The sequence below is a fragment of the Mus musculus genome, chromosome 3 (genome assembly GCF_000001635.26).
Source record: "Mus musculus strain C57BL/6J chromosome 3, GRCm38.p6 C57BL/6J".
Classification (NCBI taxonomy): Eukaryota; Metazoa; Chordata; class Mammalia; order Rodentia; family Muridae; genus Mus; species Mus musculus.
In genome coordinates, this window is record NC_000069.6 from 9,057,347 (window position 1) to 9,075,354 (window position 18,008).

At 46.6% G+C, this 18,008-nt stretch overlaps 1 long non-coding RNA gene across 1 annotated transcript; it reads left to right on the top strand.

The window, feature by feature from the left end:
* The first annotated feature begins 4,617 nt into the window (after positions 1-4,617).
* On the top strand, positions 4,618-13,730 carry 4930539M17Rik (RIKEN cDNA 4930539M17 gene). Its single transcript, NR_040597.1, has 3 exons — positions 4,618-4,806; positions 7,779-7,985; positions 13,279-13,730. It is a non-coding gene; the product is annotated as an RIKEN cDNA 4930539M17 gene (long non-coding RNA).
* The last annotated feature ends 4,278 nt before the right edge of the window (positions 13,731-18,008 follow it).

Below are 18,008 nucleotides of genomic sequence, written 5' to 3' on the forward strand. Positions count from 1 at the left end.
GATTAAAGCACTTAAAAAATCATTAAAAATAGTTTTTTTTTTTAAATTAAGGTTACACCTGTGTGCACATACGCACTCATGTTCAGACATATGTGTATGGGTATGGAAGCCAGAGGTCAGTATCAGGCGTTGTCCTCAATTTCTTTCACATCATCTTCTTAGTTTTTGAGACAGTCTCTTGACAAATGTAGAGCTCAGGGTTTTGACTGGACGATCTGACCAGAAATCCCAGAGATCTCCCTGTCTCTGTCTCCCCAGCTTTGGATTACAGCTGTGCAGGAATGGACGACAGCATCTACAACAACAACTTCTTCTTCTTCTTCTTCTTCTTCTTCTTCTTCTTCTTCTTCTTCTTCTTCTTCTTCCTCTTCCTTCTTCTTCTTCCTCTTCCTCTTCCTCCTCCTCTTCTTCCTCCTTCCTCTTTGTAGCCTCCCCCCAGCCTCAAAGCCAGCTGATCCAGACCTTGACCTTGCTGCCACTAAGGAGATTATCTAGGGTGAAGCCTTCCTGCCTAGATGACTCTATTGTTCAACCAGAGCCACTGTTCCCCTTCAAGACACTGCTACCTGCTGAGAGGCCCCTGAGCTATTCCGGAGACTACACCCGATCCTGCAAGTAGTCACCCTGCAGCTAGTTCCAGGCTCCAAGAATGGATTAGCGGGGGATGGTCCTCCCCCCTTTATAAGCACAGTTTTCTATTAAACATTTGAGTTTTGATCAGGAACCTTGACTTAGCTCCATTTTTCTCTTGACTGCCTAGTTCCCCTCTCTTTTCAGCCCCGGCTTGCCTCCCAGGTGAAACCCGGTCCATGTGAGCCTTGGGACAGCTCCCAACACCTCTTCCTCTTCCTCTTATTTCCTTTTCTTCTTCCTCCTCTTCCGTTTCCTCCTCTTCCTTCTTTCTTCTTCCCTTTTCTTCCTCCTCCTCCTCCTCTTTCTTTTTTCTTTTTTTTTTTTGGTTTTTCGAGACAGGGTTTCTCTGTGTAGCCCTGGCTGTTCTGGAACTCACTTTGTAGACCAGGCTGGCCTCGAACTCAGAAATATGCCTGCCTCTGCCTCTGTCTCTCGAGTGCTGGCATTAAAGGCGTGCGCCACCACACGCCCGGCTCCTCCTCCTCTTTCTTCTTCCTCTTCTTTATCGTAGAAGGGTCAAAGTCTGGTCTTCACATTTTGGTGCAAAGCATTTTACCTTTGAGCCATCACCTCAGCCTTCCCCCAACTTTTTTGATGTGGGACCCACCCTCCCCCATCTCGAACTTGTGGGACGAAGATCAAGAGCTCCCTCTGCTCAGCCTTCTGAGCAGCCAGGACCACAGGAGTTGCTCATCTGATGTTCTTGACACAGCTTTGTATATAATGGCTGTAAAATGGTTCTAAGAAGCCAGGCATTATGGCTCACACCTAAAATCCTAGCACTTGGCAGACCAAAGTGTGAGCATCTCAAGTTCCAGGCCAGCCGAGGCTACAGAGTAAGACCTCAAAACAATAAAAACAACCATGAATGAAATTAAATGGTCTGTGTGCCTCATAATAATATTCACAGAGCATCGAGCTCATTTCCAGCCATGTCAAAACAGAAGAAAGGAAAAAGCGGAGTGTAGGGGTCTATATGAAGGAGTGTGGGGTCATAGAAAATAAACCAAGGTTAAGCCAGGTGATGGTGGCAGCACTTGCGGAGGCCAATCTCTGTTGAGTTTGAGGACAGCCAGGGATACACAGAGAGACCTTGTTTTGAAAGAAAAAAAGGAAGGAAGGAAGGAAGGAAGGAAGGAAGGAAGGAAGGGAAAGAAAGAGAGAAACTAAGATGAAATTGGTTTTGTGAGTTGTAGGCACTTCTGTTGTCCTGAAGAGCTAAGCGAGCCCTTGGTGGGGCTGGGAAGAAGAAAGAAAAAAGAGGAAAAAAGAGAAATTAGATTAAAAACATTTACCTTTGGATGAGTTCCATGATTTTGCACACTGAACTGCTAATTAAGATGGTTACCAAGGTAACCGTTGCACCAAATGATAGCATTTATAGTTCTGACCTATGAAGAACTGTCTTCAAGTAACTCAGCAGCAATGAGTAAAGCTTCTAAAATTTTTATATGTGAAATAAAAATTGTCTGTCAAGGGACTGGAAAGATAGCTTACCAGGTAAAGTGCTTGCCCAGCACGTCTGAGAACTCGTCTGGATCCTCACACCCAAGTAAAAGCTAGGCCACTGTAGCAGCTACTGTAACCCCAGCACTCAGGAGACAGAGATAGGATCGCTGAGACAAGCAGGCTGGTTAGACTCGGCGGAATTAGTGGGTTCCAGTTTCACTGAATGGGCCTCTCCTCCCATTGATGGCCAACCAGGCCATCCTTTGCTACATATGCAGCTAGAGACACAGCTCTGGGGGTACTGGTTAGTTCATATCATCGTTCCTCCTATAGGGTTGCAGATTTTTAATCTGATCACTTCTGAACAACAGAATAAAGGATGCTGGTGATGTTGTTATCCTCTGAAGTACATTCTCAACAAAAAGAACGTTCTGGAGCTGGTGACCTGGCTCAGGGGATAGAGATGCTTGCTGCCATGCCCAATGATCTGAGTTCAATCCCCAGGACCCACAGTGTGGAAGGAGAGAATAAATATTGTTTTCTGATCTCCACGCAAGCACCATGGCACATACACACCAGGTTACCCAAGTAAATAAATGTACTTAAAAAATTAAAGCCGTCTTTTTCAATAAGCATTTATATCATCCTTTATACGCCATCATTTTCGGTACATGGAACTGATTGAAACACACCTCAACACCTTGAAGTTTGGCATCAGAAAAGAATTGTTTTGGGGCCAGGTATGGTAGCTCACACCTTTAATCCCAGCATCTGGAGGCAGAGGTAGGCAGATTTCTGAGTTTGAGTCTAGCCTGGTCTACAGAGTGGGTGCCAGGATATGCTGGGCTACCCAGAGAAACTCTTTGTCTTGAAAAACAAAACTCCCCCCACTCCCTGGAGAAATGGCTCAACAGCGAAGAGCACTGGCTGCTCTTGCAGGTGATCAGGACTGAGTTGCTAGTACCTTGGTGGTGGCTTATCTGTAACTCCAATTCAGTATGCCTGACACCCTTTTCTGACTTCTGTGGGCACCAGGCACACACATGGTATATATACCTACATTCATGAAAAACAGTTGGACATATAAAACAAAAATAAATAAATCTTTTAAGAGAATAATTCACACACTTTCGTAATTTTTCCAGGTGATTTTCTACAAGATAATGACTTTTTAAGGTTTACTGTCATTATTATTATTTTTAAATTAAGCATATATGTGTGTGTGTTTCTATATGGGGATGCATGTACACAAGGAGGCCAGAAGCCAGAGGCCTCTCCTAGAACTGGAATTACAGGCAGCTGTGAGCTGCCCCGTGGGTGCAGGGAATAGAACTCGGATCCTCTAAAAGAGCAACAAGTACTCTTAACCACTGTGCCATCTCTCTTGCCCAAGATGGATATTTTAAAAGGACATTTAGTAAATAAAGCACACAAAACCCTAATAGGAAAAATACTAATAGATAAAAGTGAACAATCATCTAGTAATGATAGCTCATAACTGGCAGAGTGGGGTTCTTACTGAGAAAGTGGAGGGGTGGTGAGTGCATGTGTGTGACTGTGTGAGTGTGTATGCATGTGTGTGAGTGTATGTGCATTGTGTGAGTGTGTGTGCCCGTGTGTGTGTGCACGCGCGTGTGTGTGAGTGTGTACGTGTGTGAGTGTGTGTGCCCGTGTGTGTGCACGCGCGTGTGAGTGTGTGTAAGTGTGCATGTATGTGAGTGTGTGTGCTCATGTGTGTGTGCGCGCGCGTGTGAGTGTGTGTGTGTGCGCGCGCGTGTGAGTGTGTGTGTGTGTGTGTGTGTGTGTGTGTGTGAGTGATTTTTGTTTTCCTTAATGGAAACCTCTGATATGCTAGGATTTGTGTCGAAGGCTGTTTGGCAGGAGTCTTTGCTGGTAGGTGAGTTAGGAAGGGCGCCCTAGGAAGACAGAGCAATGAAACTGATTGGGGATTTATTAGAATGGCTTACCTGCCATGGGCTAGGGAGTCCAACTGTGGCTGGCTGCACACTGCTAGCTACCCCCAGTCTGCTGCTGAAGGCTGGCCATGCTGGGAACCCAGGAAGCAGGGGTTGAGAGCAGAGGACAGTGGGGGTCACTCCAGCTGCAGCAGCAACAGCAATAGACCCTGGGGCCATCAAAGGCAGGTGGGTGACATAGGCCTCCTGTGTCTGAGCCACCAGTTGGAAGATAGCTGTGAGGGTAGATCTTCCCTTGCAGCTGCTATTCCTCTCTGGAAACACCTCAGATGTACAGCCATAAGTTGACTCTACACTCTTCCACTGAGAATCACAGATACCCATGACAGCCTGTCTGCTTTCTTGTGAACCATCTTCCTGGCCAGGATGATGACGTGGATGAGCGGCTCTCAACCTTGCTAATGCTATGACCCTTTACAACAGTTCCTTGTGTGCGGTGACCTCAACCATAGGATTGTTTCCATGGCTACTTCATAACTGTCATTTTGCTACTGTTATGAATCATGATGTAAATATCTGTGTTTTCCAACGGTCTTAGGTCACCCCTGTGAAAGGGTCATTTGATCCCAAAGGGGTTGCAACCCACAGACTGAGAGCTGCTGATCTAGGGCCTGTCAGAGCCACGGAGCTACTAAGCACCTTTCTTGTCCCCGAACGGTGATGAGCACTATGTGCCAGTACCTATGTGTTCCAGGGACCAGCTTTGGGCTTTGGTTGACCAGTAGGAAGGCACTCATGGTAAACAAAGGTGGGCTTGGATTCGCTTGGCAGCACTGATCATAGAGTACTTTTATTTGAAGGATTCTAACTGAATTTATAAACAAACAATGGCTAGCTAACCAAAGTAATCACACAGTAGCCATGCTCTGTGTTGTGAATCTGAAAACAGGGAGAAAGATTGGCAGAAGGAAGGGCTAAACAGTATGAACTCCATGTCAGCATGGGCATGGAGATTACATTCCTAGGTAGTGTAGCTCAGTAGGCAGAGCTCAGTGGCATACCCAAAGACCTAGCTTCAATACTGTGTGCCGAGGAACAGGAGGGGATGGAGGCAGAGGAAGAAGAGGAGGAAGAGGAGGACAAGGAAGAGCAGGAAGAAGAGGAAGAGAAAGAGGAGGAAGAACAGGAAGAGGAGGGGAAGGAGGAGGAGGGAGAGGAAGAGGAGGGAGAGGAAGAGGAGGGGAAGAGGATGAGGAGGAAGAGGAGGAGGGGAGGGAAGAGGAAAAAGATGAGGATGGGGGAGAGGAGGACAAGGAGAAGCAGGAAGAAGAAGAGAAAGGAGGAAGAGGAGGGGAAGGAGGAGAGGAAGGAGGAAGAGGACAGGAGAGAGGAGCAGGAAGATGAGGAGGGGGAAGAGGAGGACAAGGAGGAGCAGGAAGAAGAGGAATAGAAAGAGTAGGAAGAGGAGGAAGAGGAGGAAGAGGAAGGAGGAGGGCTCATGTAGTAACATGAGCTCATTGGTCAGGGACCTGGATTTCTGTGATTCTCAGTTTTCTGGTGTAAAATGATAGTGCTTTTGATCCCAGCACTTAGCAAGTGAAGGCAGTAGGATTAGGAGTTCAAGACTAGCCTCAGGTATGCATGAAGGTTAGCCTAGGCTACATGAGAGGGAAAAGGGAAAGATGATGGCAGTCACAGAGAGTCTGGTGTGGGTCGTTGAGTCTCTGTGGGATGAAATCGACCAGACACAGTATGACTGTCTATAAATGGTTTGTGTGGTCATGTTACATGTCTGTGCGTTATATGTGTTACATTTCTGTAATCCTGGTGCTAGAGAGGCTGAGGCAGAAAAGTCAAATGCAGCCGGGCGTGGTGGCGCACGCCTTTAATCCCAGCATTTGGGAGGCAGAGGCAGGCGGATTTCTGAGTTTGAGGCCAGCCTGGTCTACAAAGTGAATTCCAGGACAGCGAGGGCTATACAGAGAAACCCTGTCTCAAAAAAAAAAAAAAAAAAAAAAAAAACCAAAAACAAAGCAAAACAAAACAAAAAGAAAAAATAAAAACAAAAAAACAAACAAACAAAAAAAAAAAAACAAAAAGAAAGGTCAAATGCTCAGCTGACAGAGTGAGAACCTGTCCTAAAAGCAAAGAAACAGACAGACAGACAGACAGACACACACACACACAGACACACACACACATACATAAATACACACATACAAGCACACACACAGCGGCACACACAAACACATATGCACTCACAGAGAGAGAAGAGAGACAGAGAGACAGACAACAAATGAACGTACGCAACCTTTTCACTACAGTTGAGCTCCCTGTGGCTGCTGCCCGTCCTCTTCCTGCTGGCCCTGAGGCTGAGGCTCGGTTTACGCCTTTCAGTCAGGAGAGCCCTCAGTAGCCTCACCTTCCCAGCTTTCTTGAGTTTTAAAGATAGTCTCACGTAGTCCTGGATGACTTGAACTTGCTGTGTAGTCAGGGTGACTTGGACTTCAGACCTTCCTGTACTGTCTCCACTTCCTACAGCACATTTATGAGGTTCTAGGAGATTAAGCCTCAGCGTTGGGCCTGTTGGACAGGCAGTAAAGTGAGCAACATCTCTGAGTCTACTTCTATGCTGAATTCTTCCTCCTCCTTATAAACTTATCTAGATGTGTATTACCTTCTCTGAGGGCTTTGTTGTTTGGTTTGGTTTTGAGACAGGGTCTCATGCTGTAGCTGCCATTTCTTTCCCTCTTTAAAAAAGAAAATTACTTTGCTGTAATGAACTTACAAATAAAAACATCACATCACTAGAGTAAGATAGCCAGCTACACTGTCCCCAGCTCTCTGCACCTCAGTGAACTGCTATACAGTTGGAATGACCACCTGAAGCCATGGAGTGCCACTTACAGTTTTACACTGTCACTGTCAACCACACAAACAGGACAAGAAAAAACTATGACGGAGTTGAAACTAGAAAAGCAATTAATGCTGTGTCCTTTCTCACCCGAGTCAGGTCCTTCTGCCGCAATTTTGTGGGAAGGATAGAATGTCTCTAGTCTTGACCTTGCTGTTTAGCAGTCAGGATGTTGAATGCTGATCCTCCTGCCTCTACCTCCCACTGCTGAACAGGCCCTGGAGAATCCAACCAGGTTCTCACGCAGGCTTTCAAATACTCTACCAGCTGACCTACATTCCTGGCCCCTAGTTCATATCTGCAAGTCCCATCATGCGTAGGAAACATTTGTAAGTGACTGCTGTCCCCAGTGCTCACACTGACTGTATGAATCATCTATCCTTCTAGGAATCAGCAGGGCTGTGAAAGCTTTGATTCTAACGCATGGCACACTTGCCAAATCACCAAGAATGTGGTCTTGGGTTCCCAAAATCGATTTTGTGTGTGTTTGTAGGTGTGTTTATTTTTAGAGCAGGTTCTCCGACACTCAGGCCAATTTTAAACTGCTGAGCGTTTTATTAGAGCATGTTTTTCCAGTCCTGATCATGTTGAGTCTCCCAGCCCCTCCAGCTTTAGCTCCCTACACGATTCAGCACAAACTCGGAGCAAACAGTGCCCTCTGCTGCTCGGGAGCCATTGAGGCCTCCAACGAAAGCCACAAGAGTCGCCCACAGCTGTCTGTCTCCTGGCTGTGGAGAATGTGTCCTCGCTGCAACAGAGTGGCATGAAGCTGATCCCTGCAGAAGGCCAGAAAGCTGGATGCTGTTAACAGACTCTTTTCTTTCCCCATTAAGCCATCTACTTAAAGCCCCTCTCCTCCTCCGCAGTCTGCTCTTCACCCTGAGGCCAGAGGAGACAGCCCAGCCCCTCGTGATGCCCACCGCATGGTGCTTCTTGTCATTTGGAAAAATCAAGGCTCCACATGACAGCCCTTCTCTGCTCTGCTAACGCTGCGACCCGGTTTCTTCTGGCAGCTCTGAGAATTGAACCCAGGGCTTCACTCATGGTAGGCAAGCAGCCTACCTAACACTAAGGTACACCCTCAACCCGTGTTTTACTTTAGACTTAAATGTATTTGTTTGTTGTTTGGTGTGTGGTGTGGGTGCACTGTGAGCACGAAAGCATAGAGGGGATGTCTGGTGTCCGGTCTCCTCACTCGCCGGGGCGTTCCCTTAACGCAGGGTCTCTCCCTGAATCTCCACCCTCTACCATGATGGAGTTCTAACACAAGCACAATAGGCTTTGTTTTGTTTGCTTTCTTCTTCTTTTTCCTTTTCGCTTTCTCTTTATTTTTCTCCTCCTCCTCCTTTTCCTCCTCCTCTTCTTCTTTTTCTTTTTCCTCTTCTCCCCTCCCCTCCCCCATCGACTTCCTCGGGCTGGCCATCACCTCCTGTCTCCAGGTCTCCACAGCCACATTGATCCTCTGGCTTCAGGGATGCTGGTAGCACCAGCTGGAACGGAGTGCAGAGACACACGTTTCTCAGCTTAGCTTTGGCGTTAGCAGGGAAGGAAAAGAATTCACTGTCAGACTTTAGATGCACATGTACATCTCTGGTGCTGAGGTTCAAAGTGAGAGAGGCTTACCAGGGAAGAGCATCCTTATACTTGAAGTAAGAGATGCAGTTAGTATGCATGGCAGATATGTTAGCCTAAAATGTGACATAATCAGTAAAATACATAACATAAATAATGCAATACTTTGTATGTCTAAGATAGCGTGCTACATCTGGCAGGCAGCTGGCATTTACAAACAGGGACTCAGAGGCTCAGCAGGTTGCCACTTCAGGAAACAATTCCCAAGACCTGGGCACTGCTCCCTTAAAGGGCACAGCACCAAAAATATCACTGCAAAAGGCAATTAGAAAATGAAAGCTCAGCCGGGCATGGTGGCGAATGCCTTTAATCCCAGCACTTGGGAGGCAGGCGAATTTCTGAGTTCGAAGCCAGCCTGGTCTACAGAGTGAGTTCCAGGACAGCCAGAGCTACACAGAGAAACCCTGTCTCGAAACAAACAAACAAATAAACAAACACAAAACAAAAAAGAAAGAAAGAAAAGAAAAAAAAGAAAATGAAAGCTCTTTCTCTGTATTGCTTTCAGAAATGTTCTGGAAAGCTCTGGAAGGGATTCTGTGGTGAACTGTGGTGTCATTTATGGGCCAGCTTCATCTGTAATACTAGGCCATCACATGCAAATGGCATCTCTGAATTCCCGGGCTGTGCTATCCTGGGAGGGGAAGGGGGGCTGCTGCTAAAGGCTGCCGCTAAAGGAGAGTATGATTTGAGTCTCAAGCAGGCTGCTACCAGTCAGCACCATACAGCGCCAAGTTGGCCAGTGTCAGAGACAACCATTGCTGTTATTGTTGTTTAGGTAAACATACAAAATACCGGGGTTCACCATGATATCTTCACTCATAGATACCATGGTCTGTTCTTATTTTCCCCTCTCTCCACCATTGGTTCCGTTCTTCCCTCAGCCAGCCGAAGCCTCGCTTTCTCTTTACATATATCCGTTATCCTTTCTTCATCTCTCAGTTGCTTGCCTTTATGGGCTCAGCCTCTCCTCTCTGCTTCCCCTCTCTAGTTTAATGGCTTGCAAACAAACATAGATGGCACATACATATATGTACACACACATAATTTTAAATTTCTGTTCTGTGTTTCAGAAAACGCACATTCTTTCTGAGTCTGGCTTGCTCTTGCTTAACATAAGGATTTCTGCTTACATCGATTTTTCTGTATCATGATTTCATTTTTCTTTACAGCTGCATTTTAAAAATGTGGTTATTAACTATGTCCTAACCTTTGTAGAGTCTAACCAATCCTGCCCCAGGTAATTGTTTGTAATATCAAGCCTCCTGCCTGTAGCCCTCCACTTCTTCCAATATTTAATGCGTAGGAACTCCTTTTTCAATGTCTGCCTTCCAGGCGCTCCCTGGAAACTGGTGGCGCCGCATCGCCCCCTGCCGGCAAAGTCTCAGAAACCTCCTTCTAGGTTGCCTGGCTCTTTACCGCGCGCGAGAAAGAGGCCACGTTTGACAGGTCTCTTCTGTGCTCTGTCGCTGGCCCTGAGATTCAGAGTCAGGAAAAATGGAGTCTTAAGCTAGATGTCTTGGTTGAGGCAGTAATCCCATCACTAAGGAGGTTTAGGCAGGAGGATCCTAAGTTCAAAGCAAACCTGGGCTGCATAGTCAGGCCCTACCACAAACAAAACCACTATCCACTGCCATTGGTCTTTGGAGATGTTTGTTTCCTTCTGGGTCTCGTCCCCTTTCTTTCCATCAGGGTTTCACTGTGAGAGAGAATGTCAGTAACATTGATACGGAGGGTTAGAGGAGGCTTCAAATGGGTAACAAAGATGAGAGAAAAGATGAGAGACAAATCCAGGATATTGTCACTTGCTGTAAGGAAGAGAGCAGGCATACAGGGAAAAGATAAACCGGGAGGCAAGTCAGTACAGCGGAAGGTGCTTGCAGGGCATATAAGTGAATGATTGGCTCTGGAGCTGGAAACTAAGCACAGAGCCCACGCATGCAAGCACTGGCATTCCCGCTGGGCCACACTTCCAGCCCTGGGTTTATTTCTGAAAAAAAAATTTCTTTATTTCTAATTTGAGAGGGGGAGGGGAGGGGGAGGGGGAGGGAGAGGGAGAGGGAGAGAGAGAGAGAACACGTTATTCTTCCGAAATCTCACCATTTTCCTTTGAGATAGATCTTTCATTGGCTGAAGCACACCAGTTTAGCTAGGCTCGAAGGATCGTCCTGTGTCCACCTCCCCAGCACTGGGTTCATAATCTCACTATGCCCGCCATTTTTCTACGTCGGGTTCTGGGGTTTGAACTCTGCTCTTTGAGCTTGTGAGGCAGCCGAGCTGTCCTTTAAGTCTCAATATGCAATTTTTGCTTTTGTGATTTGTCCCCTCGAAACTGCCCGATGTCTGTTTTGTTTCCTTGTTTGATTTTTGCTATTTTGAGTTAGCATCTCAAATTGTCAGACTGGCCTTGGACTTACTGTGTAACTGACAATGGTCTTGAAGCTCCTGCCTCTAATTCCAAGCACAGTGTCACTGCTGTGAGCCACCACACCTGGCTCTGCCCTTTTCTTAACTACAATTGTTTGTTTGATAGGTTTTTATTTTCCGTGTTCCTGTGCCTACTTGACATTTCCTATTTCCTTCTTTAAAAGTATCCTTTTCTTCTCTTCTCTTCTCTTCTCTTCTCTTCTCTTCTCTTCTCTTCTCTTCTTTCTCTCTCTCCCTCCCTCTCTCTCTCTCTCTCTCTCTCTCTCACTCTCTCTCTCTCTCACTCTCTCTCTCTCTCTCACTCTCTCTCTCTCTCTCTCTCTTTCTTTCTTTCTTTCTTTCTTTCTTTCTTTCTTTCTTTCTTTTTCTTTGTTTTTGAGACAGGGTTTCTATGTATAGCCCTGGCTGTCCTGGAACTCACTTTGTAGACCTCGAACTCAGAAATCTGCCTGCCTCTGCCTCCCAAGTGCTGGGATTAAAGGTGTGCGCCACCACGGCCGGCTAAAGTGTCCTTTTCTAAGCTGGGTAAGGTGGTAATTCCTGTAATCACTTGGGATTTGGAGAAAGGAGGGTTGGGAGTTCAAATACAGCCTCAGCTACAAAGCAAGCTTGAAGTCAGTCTAAACTATATGAAAGCCTATCAAAATTAAAAAAAAACTTTGAGATTTTCCTATTGTATTTAAATATTTTCACTCCTCCTTCATCTAGTTTTACTACATGTATTTTCATTTGCATTCTTTGTCTTCATTTTGTAATTCAGTATCTAATCCTTTCTCATCTCTGAATTTTCACACAAATGCTAGCTACCCAGGAATAGGTAAGAGACGGTAAGTAAGTCAGTCAGTCAGTCAGTCAATCAATCAATCAATCAATCCCTGGCTCCCTGGCTGCACTGGCTCTGTCCTGTAAGCCCCTGTGCTCTTTACCAGCACCTGCAAGGACTGTTTGTTTCTAATTCTCCACCCATTTCCCACAAAAGTTCACAATCAAAATGATTTTACTGGGGCCGGTGAGATGGCTCAGATTTTCACTGCCTTTCTCTCCACATTCCCAGTCTTACAGCCTCACAATCAAAGTCAAGCTGCCCCCCTGGCTCTTTACTACATATAAAGACTGTGCAAGGGCTGGCAGGATGGCTCAGTGGGTAAAGACACTTGGGATCCAGCCTGATGACCTGAGTTTAATCCCCAGGACCCATACAATGAAAGGGTTAAATCAGCTTCTTTAAGTTGATCTGACCTCCACATGTGCACCATATCTCACACACACACACCACACACACACACACACACACACGCACACGCACACGCACACGCACACACACACATGCACACACATGCACGCACGCACGCACACACACACTAAACAAATTAGTAGATATCAAAAACAATTAAAATCACTGACTCTCCCTCGGCTCTCTAAGGTCACACCTGCTCTGTCTTCATCCAGTTTGTGTCTCCCGTAAGTGTCCCCATGCGTCCATGCTGGGGACAGCTATCGCCTGAGCTGAAATTAACACCCTTTCAGGGAAATATAGTTTTTTAGAGCACAGTGAAATGCAAAAGGAAGGACCAGAGTTTTAAAATATGTCTTTTCTATAGAAATTCAGATGGTGCTGTCTGGGCAGGTGGGAGCTACGGGCATGCGTGAGAAGAGAATTATGCAGAACCACCACTTGTGCATGGCTCGCAATCTGCAGCTTTCCACCACTTGTGCATGGCTCGCAACATGCAGCTTTTCACCACTTGTGCATGGCTCGCAACATGCAGCTTTTCACCACTTGTGCATGGCTCGCAACATGCAGCTTTTCACCACTTGTGCATGGCTCGCAACATGCAGCTTTTCACCACTTGTGCATGGCTCGCAACATGCAGCTTTTCACCACTTGTGCATGGCTCGCAACATGCAGCTTTTCACCACTTGTGCATGGCTCGCAACATGCAGCTTTTCACCACTTGTGCATGGCTCGCAACATGCAGCTTTTCACCACTTGTGCATGGCTCGCAACATGCAGCTTTTCACCACTTGTGCATGGCTCGCAATCTGCAGCTTTTCACCACTTGTGCATGGCTCGCAATCTGCAGCTTTTCACCACTTGTGCATGGCTTGCAATCTGCAGCTTTTCACCACTTGTACATGGCTCGCAACATGCAGCTTTTCACCACTTGTGCATGGCTCGCAACATGCAGCTTTCCACGTTGGGATTTGAACAATGAAGTCTCACAGACTATTGTATTTTGGCATCTCTAGTTAAGAGCTGATTAAATATATGCCTATTTTATTGCAGGTCTACTTTTTCCAATGTTTCAGAATTTCCCTAAATCCATGCTGCTACACAGAGCGGATCAGCCTGGCAACTCAGATATATGCAAACATATTCCTGGGATAGAAAGATGATTTTGAAAGCCATCTTGCAAACATGGGTGTCTAGCCGGAAGCTCATGGGGACTTGGATATATGGAGGCTTCAGAAGAGGGACCAGGCATGACAGCGTTCCCTATGTCAGCATCATGTTTCTAGTGACAGTAAGGCACAGTATATTGTCATACTTCCTTTTTGTGATGCTGTGGACAGAAACCAGGGTCTCTCCTCTGCTAGGAATGTGTTCTATTACTGAACAACATCATCAGCTACTAGTACAGAATCAACAGTAAGAGGTGGGTGTGCACTTGTATTCGTGCATGTACATGTGAATGTGTGTGTACTAAGATTGCAAGTGAGAAATGCATTAAGACTTTATCTTACGAATATATAGTAATTAAAACATTTTTTATGCAGTAGTTGTATTTGGCAGGAATGTTCCACCACTGAGCTACATCTCTAGCCTAGTTTCTCAAGCTGGCCTGGGGCTTGCAATCCTCTTGCCTGACTGAGTAGCTGGGATTGCAGGCCTTCACTACCAGATTGGCTCATGAAAGAAATCAGATTCATAATAAAGGGGATAGGGCAAGCAGTTGCTGGGCTGGTGTGCTGAAGCTAGCCCATTACCCCAGCCCCTCCTCCTCACTCCTCACACCCCAAGATGAAATCCATTGCTTGCTTCCTCGACCCCCAAACTTGACATGCCTGCAAGGTTTTCTTCCTCCAGTGGTTCCCTCTATTTTCAATCCCACACAGCCTGACTCGCATCCCAGCACTCCTCAAGCTGCTTCCTTGTTGATGTTGGTTACGTGGCCCTACTTACCACCAACTTCTGAGCTGAGGCTGGCCTGATGCTGTTTATGCTCAGAAATGTTCTCCCCTAAATTCTGGCTGGATGTATGAACTGACTTGGGGGAAGCCCCTCAGCATCGCTCCTGTGTCAGTCAAAGTCTGCATGGAGGAGCACGGAGATAAAATGACAGAGAAAGAACCAAAAGCCATCATCACTGGGAAACACTCTGGCTGTGGTAGAACACTCGGAGAGCCTTACGAGAATGTCTGTGTCAGGCATTCGGGGTCCAGTGCTGATGCATCTCATACTATACTGATTAGACGCAACACAAACCCGCTGACCTGACTTTGAAGCCAAGGTAGGCTACAAATCGAGACCCGCCTCAAGCAAAACTAAACGGTGCGGCACTCTCAGCTTGGGAGTTGGAGATTTAGAGCCTGGAGAAGGGAAGTCCAGCACGAGACATAGAACTCTTGCACAGGACAGACCTTATCCAGCATCCCTTGACGGGGCTGCAGCTGTCTTAGCTGTCTGTCTGTCTTAGCTGTGTCTGTCTGTGTTCTGTTTCCTGGATCTGCTTCCTCCAGGCTAACGCTGTGACACAAGCAGACAATCCTGCATGATACAGGGCAGCCTAACAGCGAGCTGCTGCCCTACCAGCACTAGTCAGGCGTTTGAAACCCACCACAGAGTGTGCTCTAGATATTATATGGTTTCTCGTAAGCTATTTCTTCAAATGTCTTGTAGTCATTTTAAAATTCAATATGAGCACATTAAATAAGATCTTGAAGGAGGAAAGCATTCTATGGAGATAGCAGGTGGGCAGCTGGCGGGCCGCAAAGGGTAGTAGTGGGGTGTGCCCTGGGCCAGGAGCCACTTCTGCAGCATCATGAATGAAAGAAGACTTTCTTTCACTAAATTGTCTTAAGAGCCAGCTTGTTTGTTTTGTTTTGTTTGGGTTTTTTGGAGACAGGGTTTTTCTGTATAACAAAGCCTTGGCTGTCCAGACTCACTTTGTAGACCAGGCTGGCCTCGAACTCACAAACATCCTCTTGCCTCTGCCTCTTGAGTGCTGGGATTAAAGGTGTGTACCACCACACCCAGCTTTTCTTTTCTGTTTTTTTCTTTTAGCAAGAGCCAACTTTTTAAGGTGGCTGGCAACTGGCCTTGTCGAATCGAGCAACTCCTCTGAGTCCCTTCCAGCTGCAAGTGTATGTGCAGTCATCCGTGCTTGTTGAAAACTACTGGAGCTTCCGGTCTCAGGCGCTGCAGGAGCCGCGGGTTACCGTGCAGACACGGCCAAGTCCAAGAACCACACCACACACAACCAGTCCCACAAATGGCACAGAAATGGCATCAAGAAAACCCGGTCGCAAAGATACGAATCTCTTAAGGGGGTTGACCCCAAGTTCCCGAGGAACATGCGCTTTGCGGAGAAGCACAACAAGAAAGGCCTGAAGAAGATGCAGGCCAGCAAGGCAAAGGCAGTGAGTGCGCGCGCAGAGGCTATCAAGGCCCTGGTGAAGCCTCAGGCCATCAGGCCCAAGATGCCAAAAGGCCCCAAATTCAACCGGCTGGCTTTCATCGCTCACCCCAAGCTTGGGAAGCGGATTCGAAGCTACACGGCCAAGGGTCAGAGGCTCTGCCAACCGAAGCCTAAGGTCCAAACCAAGGCAGGGCCCAGGCTTCAGCTCCAGCCCAGGCTCCCAAAGGTGCTCAGGCCCCCAAAGGTGCCCAGGCCCCTGTGAAGGCCCCATAGAAAAGGCTCCTGCCAGTGTGAGGACAGACGGACTGCTGTGACACACTTCCCCACACACTATTTGCAGATGACCAGTGTCCTATGCTGTTCTTACAAATAAACTCAGGCAAGATCTGTTAAAAAAACAAAAAAAAAAAAAAACCAAACAAAAACAAAAACAAAAAACTACTGGAAATCCTTGGACATGAAGCTGAAGTTGAGTAGTTGCAGCCATTCTGCTTAGTAGCATCCCACAACCTGGTGAAGAAACACTCATTGTTCTTTCCCACACTGGGTGGCTTTTGGTGGCACAGGCTGTTGGAATCCCATGGGGTGGGGGTGGGGCTCAGAAGATGTAAGTGCCCTGCCTTGGACAACGTCTTTCCAAACACAAAGGCCAGCTTTTTCCTGCATCTCCTGCTCTCCCAGGTCCTCCTCCCATCTTCCTGGAAATGCCCCTAATATGAGGTCTATGTAACAAATGAGCATAAATCTCAAGTGCAGGTAGTCATGGCTCTGGGAGACAGGGTGCTTGCTGTCAACCCTGACCTGAGGTCTAGCCCCGACCTCTAGATGGTGGAAGGAGAGGACCCACTTCTGCAGGCTGTCCTTGACCACCACACACATGCCATGGCAACAACTGTGTTCTCCAATAAACAGACAAAAATAATAAAGTATAAACACTTTAAAAATGTCAGGCAGTGGTGGCTCATGCCTTTAATCCCAGCACTTGGGAGGCAGAAGCAGGCAGATTTCTGAGTTCGAGGCCAGCCTGGTCTACAAAGTGAGTTCCAGGACAGCCAGGGCTATACAGAGAAACCCTGTCTCGAAAAAAAACAAAAACAAAAACAAAAACAAAAAAGAAAAAAAAATTAAAAATGTTTTTTCCTTGAACTTACAAAATGAGTCAAAGCCCTGGTGCTGGACCTTTGCTTGTTTTTATTCCTACAAGACCTCTGAGGGATCCAGGACCTTGGCAGAGGGTGGAGTTTGAGCAGAATGCTTGCCTAGTACACATGGAACCCCAGCTTTGATCCTTAGATTAAACAAACCATGTATGGTTGTACACACAGCCCTAGCAACTTGGGAGATGGAAGTCAGATGCATATGCAGTTTCAGGTCAGCCTGGGACATGAGACCCCATCTCAGACAAGCAAGACAGTGAGGACCAACAACCAGAATCTGTAAATTCCTACTTGGCTATGCATTGCTATAAACATTTGGATATTGAAAACAACTCGTTTTTTTTTTCTCTCTCTCAAGACAGGGTTTCTCTGTATAGCCGTGTCTGTCCTGGAACTCACTTCGTAGACCAGGCTGGCCTCGAACGCAGAAATCCGCCTGCCTCTGCCTCCCAAGTGCTGGGATTAAAGGAGTGCGCCACCACCACACCCAGCTGAAAACAACTCTTTTTTTTTTATTTTTTAATTAGGTATTTTCTTCATTTACATTTCCAATGTTATCCCAAAAGTCCCTCATTACTCCCCCCCACTCCCCTACCCACCCACTCCCACTTCTTGGCCCTGGCGTTCCCCTGTACTGAGGCATATAAAGTTTGCATGACCAATGGGCCTCTCTTTCCACTGATGGCCAACTAGGCCATCTTTTGATACATATGTAGCTAGAGACAAGAGCTCCGGGGTACTGGTTAGTTCATATTGTTGTTCCACCTATAGGGCTGCAGAACCCTTTAGCTCCTTGGGTACTTTCTCTAGCTCCTCCATTGGGGGCCGTGTGACCCATCCAATAGCTGACTGTGAGCATCCACTTCTGTGTTTGCTAGGCCCTGGCATAGTCTCACAAGAGACAGCTATATCAGTGTCCTGTCAGCAAAATCTTGCTAGTGTATGCAATGGTGTCAGTGTTTAGAGGTTGATTATGGGATGGATCCCTGGATATGACAGTCTCTAGATGGTCCATCCTTTTGTCTCAGCTCCAAACTTTGTCTCTGTAACTCCTTCCATGGGTGTTTTGTTCCCAATTCTAAGAAGGGGCAAAGTGTCCACACGTTGGTCTTCGTTCTTGAGTTTCATGTGTTTCATAAATTGTATCTTATATCTTGGGTATTCTAAGTTTCTGGGCTAATATCCACTTATCAGTGAGTACATATTATTTGAGTTCTTTTGTGATTGGGTTACCTCACTCAGG